This window comes from Trachymyrmex septentrionalis, unplaced genomic scaffold (assembly GCF_001594115.1).
Source record: "Trachymyrmex septentrionalis isolate Tsep2-gDNA-1 unplaced genomic scaffold, Tsep1.0 scaffold32, whole genome shotgun sequence".
NCBI lineage: Eukaryota > Metazoa > Arthropoda > Insecta > Hymenoptera > Formicidae > Trachymyrmex > Trachymyrmex septentrionalis.
In genome coordinates this window covers 3796243-3811793 of record NW_017305485.1, presented here as the reverse complement: position 1 = coordinate 3811793, position 15551 = coordinate 3796243, and the positions used below count along the sequence as shown (strand labels likewise).

The window sequence follows — 15551 nt, the reverse complement described above, 5'->3', positions numbered from 1 at the left end:
CAGAGAGAGAGAGAGAGAGAGAGAGAGAGAGAGAGAGAGAGAGAGAGAGAGAGAGAGCTCAAAGCCACATTGCCGAATTCTTATAATTATTTTATAATTTAAATAAAATTGTATTTATAAAAATCTTTTAAATTAAATGACAATGTCATTTTTATTATTACGAAACTTTCTCGATTACCAGACTGATGTTATATACTTAACTGACTATGTCAATTCAGTTGAATGGATAGGTATTTTAGTTTTAAATAATGAAACCATGAAAATTACTCTCGCGTTTATAGCCTTTAAATGAGCGTGTAGAAATTTTAATATCAGTTTCCGATCTGTTAGTTTTTGTTTTTGCGTGGGTGTAAATTTTAAGCGAAAGCGTGACTCGCGGTGGGCGAGTTTGTAGGTTCACAAAATCGGAGCACTCTCGATTGAGCTGCGACAGTCGCACTGTTGGCGATTGTCTCTCGAGGTCTCAAGGATATTTATCCTTGGATGAGAGAATCGAGGCTGATGGTGCTCGCGAGACATACCGCGTTATCGATGCACGTGATTTGTCAGCCGCTCCGAGGTCGACGTGACGTCGATCATGCAGAGGTTTCAGATCGTGCTGTATAGAACCGTTTTCTAATATCCGTTTCTACAGAGGCGACCCTAATGCGAGGCCTTTCTCCGCGAATCCTGAAGAACGCAGGAATCGTAGTTTGAAATCGAAACTCAATGTCTGAAACTGAATTTCGTACACATTCTGCATATATAATTACAGTATTAAGAAAAATGTCTAGTTGGATTAATTAGACGAATCAGAACTTTCTAGTTAAATTTACTAAATCTATTAAATTCTAGTTGAGGATTGATAAAATCAGAATTTTCTGATGTATCCATTTTTTTATAATTTTTCTCAGTGAGACAATTACAGAATTCCACGTATTTATTTTATTCGAATAATTGATGACAAATAACACATCATAAAATTTAACTGAATATTCTAAATATTAAAATATTTTGAAATTTTACGAATTATATAATTTAATTAATTGATCTATTTTAATTTTATAGATAAAAATGTTGCTTTCTATTTCGTTTTTTTTAGATATTCAAAACTTACAGTTTTTTTTTCTAAAAAGATCTATTTTTGAGAGATCTTTAATGGTTATAAGTACGCAGTGTGTAATTCCTGGTTGTCACCGTTAGGTTCACTCGCGTGTGACCTTTGACCTAAAAAAGTACATGCTCGACCGATCTCTACCCTCATTGTTTGCCTGTTGTGCATTAATTTGCTCGGAGAAGGCCAAAAAAGGTTGTCCGAATTGTTGCCTTTCACTGAAGGATCAATGTTAATCAACGTTAATTACGCTTAACTCAATTTCTGTTCAACACAATTAGATGGTAGTAATGTAACGCCAACTTTAATTGGGGATAAGGAATCATATTAATTTAATGTTATCATTAATTAAAAGCTAATATTTTAATTAATTAATCGAACATTATCATCAATTAAAAAGTAATGATTGGGGATTTAGTGTAAATTTTTATCATTTTAACAGCAAATTATTTATTATTAAAACATTTTCTGTTGTAGCTTATTATCGTAACCGAACTATATAATGTATGTACTGGAAAAAATCTCATTGCATTAATTGTAATTCTGATAAATTCAACCAGAAAGGTATGAATTGGACACTTACTCGTATAATTAAATACTCTGGTCGACATAATCAGAAATTAAATTATAATAATCAAAAATTTAATTTATTGAACTGAATTCGTTTTGTTGGAACAAAAAATCAAAACATTTTTCTCAGTGTAGATAACATTAAATTAACATTTATGTGTACGATAATCGTGAATGAAACTAGTTGCAACAAATTCGTTCCCTGGACTCTGTACATCCAATGCGTTTGCACAGAAAATTAATTGCTCCATACGCGAGATTATTTTTATTTCTTCGAAGTTTCTGAAGCACGTGGCACTTTAAAAAAGCAAAATGCGACGCAGTAATCATTTTTATCGAGTGTCATAACTAGCCAGATTCATTCACCCCGTAATAATGAATGCCCTTTCGCGAAAGGTTGCGCGGTTGGGTCAGAGATAAAATTCAGCCGCGTATTATTAGCTGTATTATGCCTTGCGATATCGCGTTAATTATCAAGACGCCTCTTTGTCCCTCGCGACGATCGATCGTTCGGTAACTCCTTGACCTTCAACAAACTCACCCTGGAGATACTTTACATAGGGTTGTCGTATAGAAGAGAAAAAGCGTTTTTATTTGCGTCGCATCCTCGACCCTTCGTTGCAAGATTCAATCGATCGACGCGTGCGATGTATTTATAAACGTGTTCCTGAATGAAATTGAGGAAATACGCCGCTCGGTTATATTATGTAGGTGCATACAAGCGCCCACGTATATTCAAAACTATTTTTTCCTAAAAAATATGAAATTATGTCACCTTATATCATTATTTATATTTTTATGGATGTAGTTCTTTTATTTTTAAAGCATATATAAATTAATTAAAATAAAAAAATATAGCATTGCATGAATAAAATACCTGCTTCAGAAAATCTTATTAAGATTAACGAGTACACATTAATTTCAAGATATGAAAATATTGTACATTAATTTTTGTATAATATCATCAAATTAGAAATAATATTCGTGTCTTTGTAATTCTAAGTACTTCTGCGATAAAAATTTATTTAGTAAAGTAAATAGTTTAAAAAAATTTAAAAGATACGATTTAAATCGATATTCCTTTAATAAATGACGCCATCGCGAACTTGCATAATTTTCTCAGAACATCATCTCGTCCACGTGACTATATCTTCTTCGCAATCAATGAGTTATTACGATATATTGTGCCTCTCGTTTTGCCATTGGGAAAAATCCTCGCAGAGAAGAATCGTATCGTCTTATCTTCGCGTTTCTGTCACATCGCGAAACAGAGCCTTGAATATACTGAAAGAAATGATGTAGCAACAGCATTATCTTAATTGAAAATAATTTTGTTAATTCAATGACACCATTAATGAAACAAATACTTACGCTCTTGTTTTAATAAAATTTTATTTGTTTTATTAATATTATTGTTATATAAATCAAGATTATTTTCAATTAAAATAATGCTGTTAAAACATTATTTTTTTTCACTGTAGAAACGCCTATCCGATGTCTCGAGGATCCATTGTCTTCCTACGCTCGTCCTTCTACCTCCTTTCTGCTCTCCTTTTTTTTTCACGCACGGAATCGGTCGCAGAAACAAAGAGCGTTGTGTTCTCAGTCGTGCATGAGAAGGACGATTTCGCTGCAGTATCTAAAAATTTAGCTAGGTATCTGAAAATAATTTTATTGGACTATTAAAATAACTATGTAAAAATTCAAGCATGATGAGCAACACTGAAAAAAATTTTGATATTCTAAAAATGCGTCCTGTATAATATATTTTGATAATTCAATAAAATTATTTTCAGATCTGTACTTAGCTAAATTTTTAAATACTTCAGCAGAAGTATTTTCTGTGTGAAAGAGAAAAAGATATCGCAGGTAAAGATAGAAGCCTGAATTTTTTTTAAAACAAGATCTTAAATATGTTCTCTCTCTCTCTCTCTCTCTCTCTCTCTCTCTCTCTCTCTCTCATAAATGTGCAATTTAATTATATGTAGAATATTTGAAAATTAGTTGAAAAAGAATAAAAAATTTGGGAGAGAAATTATAAAATGGGAAATATTTTAACAAATCGCGATTTACAGAAAGGTCTGTATTTTTGTCCACTATCTTTCTATCTCTCTATGAAGTGTCTCTATTAAAAGTAACTATTCGTCACTTTATGGCCTTGATGCAAACGAGTTTTTCCTGAATCTTTTGCAACTGCGAAGCAATATCGTTTGCTACATTTTCACAAATGTGGCTTCCCTTCATCGAAGCCAGCCGGATATTAGCGCGATCGAAATAGTGAGTCATGGTCGTATTTTGTATGGGGTGCGTCCATAGGGGTGCGTATAATATCATTGACGAAATTAATGAATCTCCGGAGATCGCAACCATTCAGTGCAAACGATCTCATGCCATTCGAAACTCGATCAATACATTGGTTGATGATTCAATACACCAATCTTCGTAATCTGTTCTCTAATTAGCAATATAAAACGCTCATCTACAGTCAGTGGCTTGTAGGAAAAATTAAAACTTAAAGAAAAAAAACCATATTTTAAAAGAACATACTTTCAATCCTCTGCTGAAAAAGAATTTACTGAATTTTAAATATTTATCTGAATGTAATACTAACGAAATATTTACTAAATGTAAATGTATATTTGTTTAAGCATAATTTTTTTATTTTAAATAAATATTTATTTACTGTAAAGTAAATATTTCGTTAGTATTATTCAATCAAATATTTAATAAAATTTGATACATTTTTTTTTAGTATACAATCGGTTATTACACCTAAATTTCTAAAATTATATTATAAAATTTTAATGATTTCAAACATTGAAATTCATTTTCTGGAACTTTGTTTCTTGAGTTGCACCGTTGATGTAGCAAATGAGCGATAATGTTTATGTAATTGTCACTGAATCTTATAAAAAAGATGCCAGACACATGCATGTCTATAGAAGACATTTTTATGATGTCTTTTATATATTTTTTTAGACATGTGTGTCTTAAAGATGTCTTTATGATGTTTTTACGACACTTTTTAAACATGCATCTTGACTGGTCATTACATTTATTATAGAATTATTACTTAGTATTTAAAAGTAATAATTAATCGTCTTTAACTTTTCGTTTTGTAATTTAATGAGTGAATACATGATTGTATGACTATTAATTTTCTCAGCTATTTAAGACACAAATAAATCTTAAATAATCTAAATTTTACAATCTCTAAGTAACATTAAATAAATATATTCTTTTAATATTCGTTTAAACGGCTCAAGTCTTCCACATTTTGTTTTATTTTATATATGTGGAAGGCATTATACATTTTCACTCTTTCATAAAACAATATTCTTTTTGTTCTGCAGGATTTTATTGCAATATTCCCAACTCAATATCGAACTTTTAATTTGCAATACCCGTCTGAACGCGAATACACTTTGAACACATTAAGAATTAATGAAAATTGAAATCTATCTCCTTCTTCCTGTCTCTCGAATTGCTAACGCAACGATCAAAATCACGAAGACGCTGTTACTGCTAATGCAGCTCAGACAGAATGTTGCGACTGGAACGGCTTAAATCTTGGTCTGAAATACAAGCGAACGGGACAGCTGAAACGTTCGCTGGAAGCGAACGGCGAAATCGTTTTGTTTTTCCGTCGGACTCGGTACAGCCCTTTCTACTTCGGTGAAGAGTCCGCCTAAAAATACATGGCTCGTCGACAGAAACGGAATTCCCTACGTTTTCTGTTTCCTCCGATTCGCCATTGAAACAATCGTCTATTACTGGCATCATTAGGAATTTCCTTTTTTCTTTATACGTAACATTGAATTCTAATTGTAGGATAGAAGGTAAGAAGATAGATAGTAGGTAAGAAGAAATTCAATAGAATGTTATAAAATTATTAGCATACTTTATTTTAATGCTAGATAATATTTTTCTTACAATTAATATTATACAGTCAGTTTTTAAATTGTTAAATTCTTAAAATAAGCTCGATTCACAAAAGTCTTTTAAAAATAAATTTTTGAGAAAAATCTTCTGCTTCAGGAATTGGCATTCGAATTTGCGAAAGTGACATTTATCGAAGCCTCGCGTTTTAGTTGTCGAGCCGCAAGGAAAAAGAGCGCCGAGAAAGAGAAAGAAAGAGAGCAAGAGAGAAGGTAGGCACGAAAGAACGGCAGAAGGCAAGGAAAAGGAAGAAGGAGCTGGAATAAGCGACAGCCATAACTGAGAATGACTAAACAGGGATCACGATGGTCGATGACGCCAAGACGAAGCTGCGGCTGCAGCTCATGGGAGCGTCGTTTGTTCCTTAACCGTTTGTTTCTTCTTTGTGCACCGCGAGCTGCAACATGGAGTGCACATCGAAGCGCATCGGAAGTCTCGCACTTTCTCCCGATTATAGATTCCCTGATGATTCTTTATCGTTGAAAATTTTATGGAAGTCCTAATTGCGGATGCGATTAATTGGAGATTCAGAGACAATGCAAATACCTAATTAATCAGGAATATAATTAATTGAGATATTAACGAGTTAATTTAATAGAGACAGATGACATTATTTTCGAGATACGAAGATGTAATGAGATTTATTCGGAAAATTTTGATTTTTTTTTTATATATATATAGTACGCTTTAAATCTTCTACAATCGCGAGTATTACTTGAATTAGTTTCTTTCCATCGAAAATAAGATAGTTTGATAAATTTTACGTTTTTCTAGTGTAATGTAACTCAAGTGTTTCGAAATTTTTGTTTCAGTAAAATTTTTTAATTATTATTATCAAAATACTTAATGTGTATTAAAAATTAGAAAAAAGTATAAATCAACGACAATCTAAAACTTCCTAAATTTTCAATAAAAAAGAATTATCTCAGCTTCACAACAAGCTTCTTATTTGTTTTTCTTAACGAAATCGGTGTAATGTTTTCATAAATGGCGTAAACGAAAGTAAACGTCGCACGACGTAAGGATTTTAAAATTATGGACGCATCCCAGCATATGTGATCATAACTCTATGTCAAAAGGACATAAATTATTACACGTAATGAGTGCATTCGTTACTTCTACTTCCCGTGCGAGAGATGAAAGGAAATGAACGTGCTGAATGCGAAAGGCAGAACGAAGTTCCCGGAAGAAATCCGAATTTCGTCGTTCGATAATTTCATTCTAAGTGTAAATTGCATTCCAGCTTTTCTCCAGCTAATTACGCACTATTGCATAGTTTCCATAATTCTTAATCTCGCACAATCGTTATCTTAATCGAATTTTGCACACTTTATCACCACATCGAGATGGTGTTGATATACAAATACCAGGAATTTTAAATCCATCAATATTAATACAATGAAAATTATATAGATATCATATCAGTATGTTGAATTCACACTGGTATCTTTTAGAATGCATTATAACCATTATATTCTATTCTGTCTTCCTTTAAACTATCTGTCATTCTCAAATTTATTTTTTCAGACTCAATTCATTCTTATCGTAGATATTTATATCTAGATGATAAGATATCGTTAGTGCATTGCATAAATACATACATACGTTATTTTATTCCGTGACTGCGAGAAATACAAAGTCGCAATTTGTACATCACGATACATGCAACTCGAGTTTCTATCCCGTTGAGGTTTCGGTCTCGCGGTTGCATTTACCGTCAGTTTTATGCGAGATTCGATCGTGTAGGCAGTAGTTAGGGTAAAGGGGTGGGAGGGTGGCGTGCTGGCCCATGGACCAAGGTGATCCAGTGCGAAAGCGAGAGGCACACGCGTCGAGCGAGAAAAGATTGACAGGAAAAAGAGAGAAAGAGGAACGAAGGAACCGACGTTGGTGCGAAGAACCGGGGGATCACGGACGGATGATTGGGCCTCCACGTCACGAACGAAGTGGATCGTCTATCGGTATATAAATGTCACGGCGATCGGTTGGTCGAGGGTAGACCACGTGGGACGGGGAGGAATACCTGGACAATGAATAGCGATAATTAATGGTAATTAGCGTCGAGAAAAATTCGCGATGAGACTCGACGCGCGAAGCATGCTGCTTGGAATTTATAATGAGGAAAAAAACCGGATAAAAGCGACGAAATAGCTAACCGAGCTATCATTAGTTTAAATAAATATTCGTTTCAATTTATAGATCTTGAATGCCATTAAATTTTGTGAGTTGTTTTTATTTGTGGATGATCCAACGATATGAATGAATTTATGTAATAAATTCAGTCTTTTTTTTTCTTTTTTTTTTTCGTTCTTTTTCTCAGTTGTTTGGGTTTAATTAAAAAAGAACGAAAACGCATTTATTGTACAAGACGATTAATTTAAAAAATCTGACAGGTATTATTGTACTTAATTTGTAACTAATGTTATACGTTATATGATATCATATATAATAATGTACAATTTGCAATTTTTTAATCGTTAAGAATGAAATTTTTCTTCAAAAGTGACAATTCACTCTAAAAATTTTCGAGAGCAAGAGGTGCTTTTTTCACCTGTCGTTTTCTCGAAAAGTCTGGTCGAAAAGTCGAGTGCGAATCCGTGACGAGCGGCCGGTTATCGAAATGAGTGTATATACTCGTATACCTGTGGGAATGTATTCACGGATACTCTCTTTGGTTGTTCAGCCAGTGGAACTGGGAGAAACTACCGGACACGTCGCGCATCTTGGGTAACCCGGCGTCATGTCGTAATACTCGCGCCGACGTTCGAGCGCAGTCCAATGTGTACAGTTGTATCGGGAACGATATATCTAGCATCAAAAGCTCTCTCGTTCTTGGTGTAAGCATGTTAAACAGGCTGATGACGGAAAAGCGACTCGCTCGCGATCGTGCGTAAAATAAAAACAAGCTATTAAAAATCGCATGAACCGTTATTTTTTAAATTTTGTCTGTTGTTGATTGTTTGACTGATACTTTTACAGCTGATAATGCATAGCTAAAACATTCTTAAGTTAACTATTAGTAGGCATTACAAGTTTTAAATGTACCAATGCGTACATTTTTTACTGTACTAGATTGATATTACTTGACGAATGGATGAATTATTTTGCATCTTATTGTTAGGAGGAAAAGTATTGTAGTTCCAAATAATTTGAAAAAAATTATGTCAGAAAGAAAAATTATAAAATGTTATTCAATTTTTTGTTTTAAATCAATATTCACTACGCGTAGGATAAGCAAACAAATATATGTGCGTGGCTGTTATTTTAAGATGCTATTATAATTCGTATAAATTTATGAATGTTTTTTTGTATGCGGATACAATAAATCTCTGACAAAGATGATGTAAAAAGAATTACAGCATAAGATAACGATAAATTATTATAATAAAAAAATTAATTATGAAAATATGTTACTTATCTTGCTTTGTTCTAGGAAAGAGTTCTAGGAAGAATAATGTTCATAGAAATCTATACAAACCGTTCACAATTTTGCTATTCTGCAGTTCGGAAAGTTTAAGGAAAATGATGATTCTCGGTCATGTCCCAGCGCAGCATTTATTGCAATAACAGTAAACCAATGGATAGGATCGGTTACTATTCCCCCCCCCCTCCTCCCCCTCGTTCATGCCGACACCGATGTGCTTTTAACGATTTCGTGATGCCGGCGTGTTTACAAATTTTATAGCTGCTGTATCTCGCGGCGCAACCCGTTATAAGACCTGAGCAGAGAGAAGTGCGCTGGACGATAAAGTTATGAAATTTTATTCGTACAACCGGATTGCGATTATCTCCGTTATTATCTTTTGATTATGTTACGCAATCCGCGTCGCGCTAGCAGACGCATTACGTGCAATTATTCCGCCGAGATTACATTAAATGTGCGTTGATGCACTTGAGGTACTTGGATCAAACAGAAATGAAAAGTTCGAGGTCGCGGAAGAATTAATTTTTGCAGATGTTATTTTCATCTCAGAAGAGGTTGAATGAGAGAAGAGAGAGAGAGAGAGAGAAGTAAAAGAGATTATAAATAATTATGTGTATAATGTCTTGAAACATGTTTTTTTTTATTTATCTCACCTTCTTAAGAAAAGCGCGATAATCTTATTTTTCTCCAACGTCCACTTCTATTAATGTAGTTTAACTTTAATTTTGTGATGACTTTTTATCCTTGTTTTATTCCAGGGATTAAAAAACATAAGAAGTAAATTAAACCGCGATTAAATTTTTTTTTATTTAAATAACAGAGTTTTTTTGGTTTTGCATAAAGCCAACCAATTTTGGACTACACTTCCATTTATTGTGGAAAAGGATTTCTAAATCTATAAAAGCAGTTAGAAAAATACTTGTTTGATAAATAATTGGTAAAAAAAAAACAAAAAAAAAAACAAACGACTTCAGGATCCCTTTAACTCGCTTGCGTCCGAGATAAAAGCTCGTGTTCTCGCAGCATCCGACACGTGCGTATCCGTGTCGACAGTCGCGGACGGTTCGACTTTGTAGCTTTGCCGTTGTCGCCGGGATGCTCCTACAGCGTGCAAGATGACACGGGGACAGGCCAACGGGAATCTCGGCTCTCGGCGAGCAAGGACCGAACGACCGCCCGCTCGCTGTTTGCGCGCCGCAGGTTGCATAACGGTCCGCGCAGCATCCAGTATGCAGTATCCAACGCCGAGAGAAAAGGGACGCGCGGATACAGGGTGTCCCGCTTCCTCCCGCGTTGAATCATTAATCACCGATGCACGGAATCTTCGATTTTCACGATCGCAATTCTACGTGACAAACATATCGAGGCTTCTCATCATTTGATATATTCTTTTGTTTAGGAGCTGATATATTCTTTTGAGAATCAAGATTAAATTGGAATTTTGTTTAAGCAAAGTTTATTCGAAATAAGAAATAGTGAAAGTTTGTGTTTGTGAATAATTTCAAGCCTTTACTTAACTTTTCTTTCGATACTTTTTTATGACACGAAAGCTGCTTGGAAATCTTGATTCTACACTGAAAAAAATGTACTGAATTCCAATAATCGATTTTCGTTTAAGTACTACTAGCTAAATATTTACAAAATATAAAAATATATTTGTTCGATTCAGGAGCTATCAATTTAATTTAATTATTACCTTTTTCATCGAGTAAATATTTATTTATTACAAGTAAATGTTTAGATGGTGTTATTTAAATAAATATTAAAACTTAGTACATTTTTTCTTAGTTTATCTATTAGAACACCCTGTATATGTATCGTCCAATTTTTGTCTCATCGATCACGTCAGCGTCTACCGCCCTCCAATTTCGAGTCCTGTGTTTTACGCAGATATTTTATGGAAATGAATTTTTTGGAATTATTATTTTTTGGAATATTTTTTATTATTTTTCTGTAAGAGATTTTATAGAGAAATAATCATGAACCGCATGAAATTTATCATCGAAATGTATATATTCCATGTAACGGTGAAAGTTCTCGTCAGACCTAATAGAAATGTGTCTATAATATTTATACTCGTTATTACTTGATTTGACCTAATAATCACGTAATGAATAGAGTCACGTGTACGCTCGTGCATAATACTTGTTCGTGCGATAACTAACCAGTTAATATACTTCGTTTTGCAGTTTTTGCACATGTTATCAGGCCACGCGCAAAATTACAGTGCCATACGCCGTAAACGGTCATCGCGAACTTGCTTACCTTGATGAGATCAAAATTGTGTTCACGCGCACATTAATTTAACGAAGATCGCGACGACAAAGCACTATTACATACGAATTGTATAAAAACAAGTTACTTATTAATTGACAATACTCATATCGTGGTTGAGTAAATTGTTAGTTAATGTTATAGCAATATAAAGAGAGCAAAAATGTGTTAATATTATTCAAAATTAGTACATTAAATATTGATGTCGATTTTATACCATGCGGTATTTATATAATTCTCATTATTTTAATGTTAATTAACAACATGGATTTTAAATCCACATTATGACGTTGTTATGATGTGGATTTAAATCAGGAATATAAATTAAGGAATTCAGGAATTTAAATAAGGATTATAAATCTACACCATGTTGGTGTTAATATTAACATCAACATGGTGAACATTATATATGTAGATATTGCATGACGTTAAATCTGACACTTTTTAGAGTGTACGTAAATTTCAGAAATTTGTATTAACTTAAAAAAGAATCTTCTATAATTTAAAAATATGCGGTTTGTATTTACTCAAATGGTTTGTAATGTTATAGAATTTTCTGAAATTGTCGGGCGATCGCGTTGTACTCGCTAATGTGTCGTTTGTTCAAATCAAGGTGAAATTGCACACTATGATGTAGCTCGATAGATTCATTATAATTCACTGGCCCAGCCAACCAGAACTTTGCGACAGTTCGTTAACATGGGAAACGGTTGCTTGTGACATGGCGGAAAGCAAATTCACTGAAGGCACCTGTCTTTTTCAGACGAGGAAGACAAGTGTTTATATATACACGCGACAATTATTCTTGCACAATTCTCTAATTATTCTTGCACGAATCGATGTATTAGAATTAATTCGTTAATAAAAAACGTAACTGAAAATCGTAACTTTGGATCCATATTAATTTTTTCTCACGAAATAGAACGAGCCTATTCGTAGGAAATCGAGACTTCACAGACGATCGAAATTACACTCTAAAAAAATACCAGTATAGATTTAACACCAGACGCGTAGTATCTAATTTAATTTTAGCAGTTTTAGTATCTATTTAATTTTTACCACGTCGGTGTTAATATTAATAGTCGGTGCGAACTTAACACCCCTGGTATTTATATCAACACCTTCATGATGTGATTTAAAACTTCCGGTGTTTTAAATCCACACCGATATTTTTTAGAGTGCAGGATATGAGAGGTTGATGATCGTTAAGATGAATTCCATGAAGCGATAGCTGGTTGGCTCGTGGTCGGTGGACGATGGTCGAACGGTACCACGTAGAGACGCAAGACGACTCATATCTCTCTCTCTCTCTCTCTCTCTCTCTCTCTCTCTCTCTCTCTCTCTCTCTTCTCTTCCTCTTCTCTTTTCTGTCCTCCTCTTCGATCTTCCTCTTGGCGTTGCATGTTACACTCTTTGAGTCACTTTAAAGCCTCGTCTGCTGCTCTCTAAGGTGAGTTCTCTCCAAGGTCCGATTCCTCCGGCCACAAACGACTTCCTTCACGAAAGTAAGCGTCAACTGTTGTTTCCACCACCAGCTTTCCTCGGAACAATATCGTTGTGAAGCGACCGAGGTGTTTGTCTTTACTTTCAATTAATCTCGCCCCGAGTACATTGAACTACCGCGCGGCTGCCTCCACTTGGTCGCCATGCGCGTTGCGGCTAATATTCGACGAGATTAACGATACCTCTGCGAAGTGGAAGTCGTTTTATGCGTCATTTATTATGTCGTTACGGCTCTGTTAAAATCGAATATCTTGTTATTCTTTTTGATATTTATTATTAAGCATAAATTTGTATCGATTATTTTCTCTTATTACTCACCTTATATATCTTGATGATGACTTTTCTTATCGAAATATAATAGCTCGTTTTATTATTGCTTATTATTTTACATAAACTGAATGAATCAATCAAATATTTTCGTATAGATTCAGTATCTACAAAATCCGTTTATCTGCATTCCATTTACGAGCTTTTCATGCTCAATTCCAAATGAAAATCTGAACTCATTATTATCTGAACTGTAATTCGGATAATATGAGCTCGACTCCAGTTTTGTGAACGTCAGCTTCTATCATTGTCGGAATTAATAAGTAGAGAGGAGAGTTAATGAACTTCTATTATCTGAACCATTTGGTTATTAGAACTGTCTTATAACAGAACTCTGATAAATTCAAATAAATGAAGTTCTACTGTATATCGTTTATCGCGTAAAGACAGATGTTTAGATTTCAAATTTATTTTATGGCTTTTATTTACAAGTGGAACAGTATAACTATATATATCCAGTCAAGAGCACGTTTTTCACATAAATTGCATGCTTTTCCTTGAGTGCCATCACGGACGAATCCCAAGCCCGTTAAATATATGGAGAAACGGTACGGTAGGAATTTCCAACGGCATTAAATTTTCATTAGACACAATTAAATTCGTATCACCTCGGCGACGAAGAGCTTGCGAAGGGGACGAGAGAAAGGACGCGAATAAAGTCGCCGTAGGACTATCATTAAAAGTTATGCACGTCTCGTCGTTGCTCAGCCACGTGTTAATAAATGCCTTCTGATCGTAATAAAATTCATGAAAGCGTCCGAATTCATCGATTCGCATAATGGCGATCCTAGTTGCTGACTGGCATAAAGGACTACAGTATTCGCGAAATGCAGATGTCACTCGAAGCAGAACTCGACAAGGAAGACCGTAGAACTTTTTATTGATTTGCGCGTGAAATGTCGGTATTAGCTTCTTAGATTCTTTTGAAGAGAATCAAATGCATTTCCACTGAAATATGTGAAATGCAGTTATGTCTTGTAGGTTTACGAGTAGTAGAAGAAAATATGAATTTTGAAAGTAAAAGAAAAATTGTAATAGAAATAAGAAGATTGCATTTAATAATGTTAATTTTTTTATATTAGTATAGCTCTTTCTTTATGTTATAAATTTATATTTATTATTAGTTATTTACATTTACTTTTATACATCATAACATATCATTTATTCCTACAACATTAATCTATGCCGAGAAAGTGAAATGTTATTCGAATTTCTTCCTTTAAGAACTTTCGTTTACGAAATTAATTTTAACTATCATTTTTTTTTATTTATATCTAAAATTCTGTTATACCTGTTATCTATTGATTACTGGCATCATATATAATAATTTCAAGAGTTCTGAAACAAAGAATAATTTATTTTTTAGGAAACGCTATAAATCAATTTTTAAGCTAAAACTTTAAATAATAGTTAATAAGGTGCTTAATATTTTTGGTGTATATATATTTTAATACTTGAAAAACGCTCGCTTTATGAAGATCTACAAAATTCTGACATTTCAAATTCATTTATGTGCAACAATCTAATAATTCGATTCAAAGATTAGTTTAATCTTGAAGAAGAATGAAAAGATCTCGGCTTGACCGTATAAGAAGAAAAAAAGACGATGTGACGAATCAAGGATCGAGCGGGATGACTCGTGACCTCGATGATACTCGTCCTCGACGACTTTGTCCTTGGATAACTTAATGATCTAACGAGCCACGTACCGCGCAATCCACGAAATCTTAATTCACATGATGCTACGTGCGATCACCGGGTTATAAAGTCAGAAGGAAGTCATGTTCTTTCAACATCTTCATTTAGAAAGGATGAAACAGACTCACAAAAGCCGGGCTGAGGACTGCTGAGAAATTATAGTGAATTTATGACTGAAATAGCACAAAGGATGTACAATATAACTACAAAATGGAGTTTCTCAAATAACTTTATCTTTTGACATCAAACATTTTAATATACAGTTCATTGCATATGTATACTAGAAATTATACATTAGCATATTAATAATAAGATTTTCTACTATTACGTAAATATAATATTTACATAATTTTAGCTTTGTTTAAAAACTTTTAAATTATGTTTCTAAAATTTATTGTAACGAATATTATTATTTTGCAAAAGTTAATTCCTGACAAATATCCTGATGTCGATACCGTGCGATTACTAAATGCACTTTCAGTTTTATTTTTTTCAAAAATTGACACGCACTGATAATGAAGATCGATATGCAACTTTAAACGATGTACGAAACATTTATCAGTACCGCTGAGCGTCACTTATTTTCTAAAATATCTATTCTGCGGGACGAAAGATAATTTGTTATAACTCGTTCACGCCGATATTCTTACCGGAAGCCCGCAGCTGAATTAATACGTGGCTGAGAAATGGCGGACGAGCACTTAGAGAAACTACATTTGTCAT

The 15551-nt window shown here is 33.7% G+C and overlaps 2 protein-coding genes across 6 annotated transcripts in view; both read left to right on the top strand.

The window, feature by feature from the left end:
• The window catches only part of LOC108750042, a 38768-nt gene that overhangs the window by 2171 nt on the left and 21046 nt on the right, over positions 1–15551 (top strand). The gene's annotated exons all lie outside the window — the stretch shown is intronic.
• The window catches only part of LOC108750040, a 46869-nt gene that overhangs the window by 13202 nt on the left and 18116 nt on the right, over positions 1–15551 (top strand). For 2 of the 5 annotated variants that reach the window (XM_018489232.1, XM_018489226.1), the window contains exon 8: positions 5177–5435. The exons of 1 other annotated variant lie outside the window; for it this stretch is intronic. The gene's annotated coding sequence lies outside the window, so the exon portion shown is untranslated. Of the gene's footprint in view, positions 1–5176; positions 5436–5701; positions 5774–15551 lie in introns of those variants that run through there. 2 more of the 5 variants (XM_018489230.1, XM_018489228.1) reach the window with 2 other exon arrangements.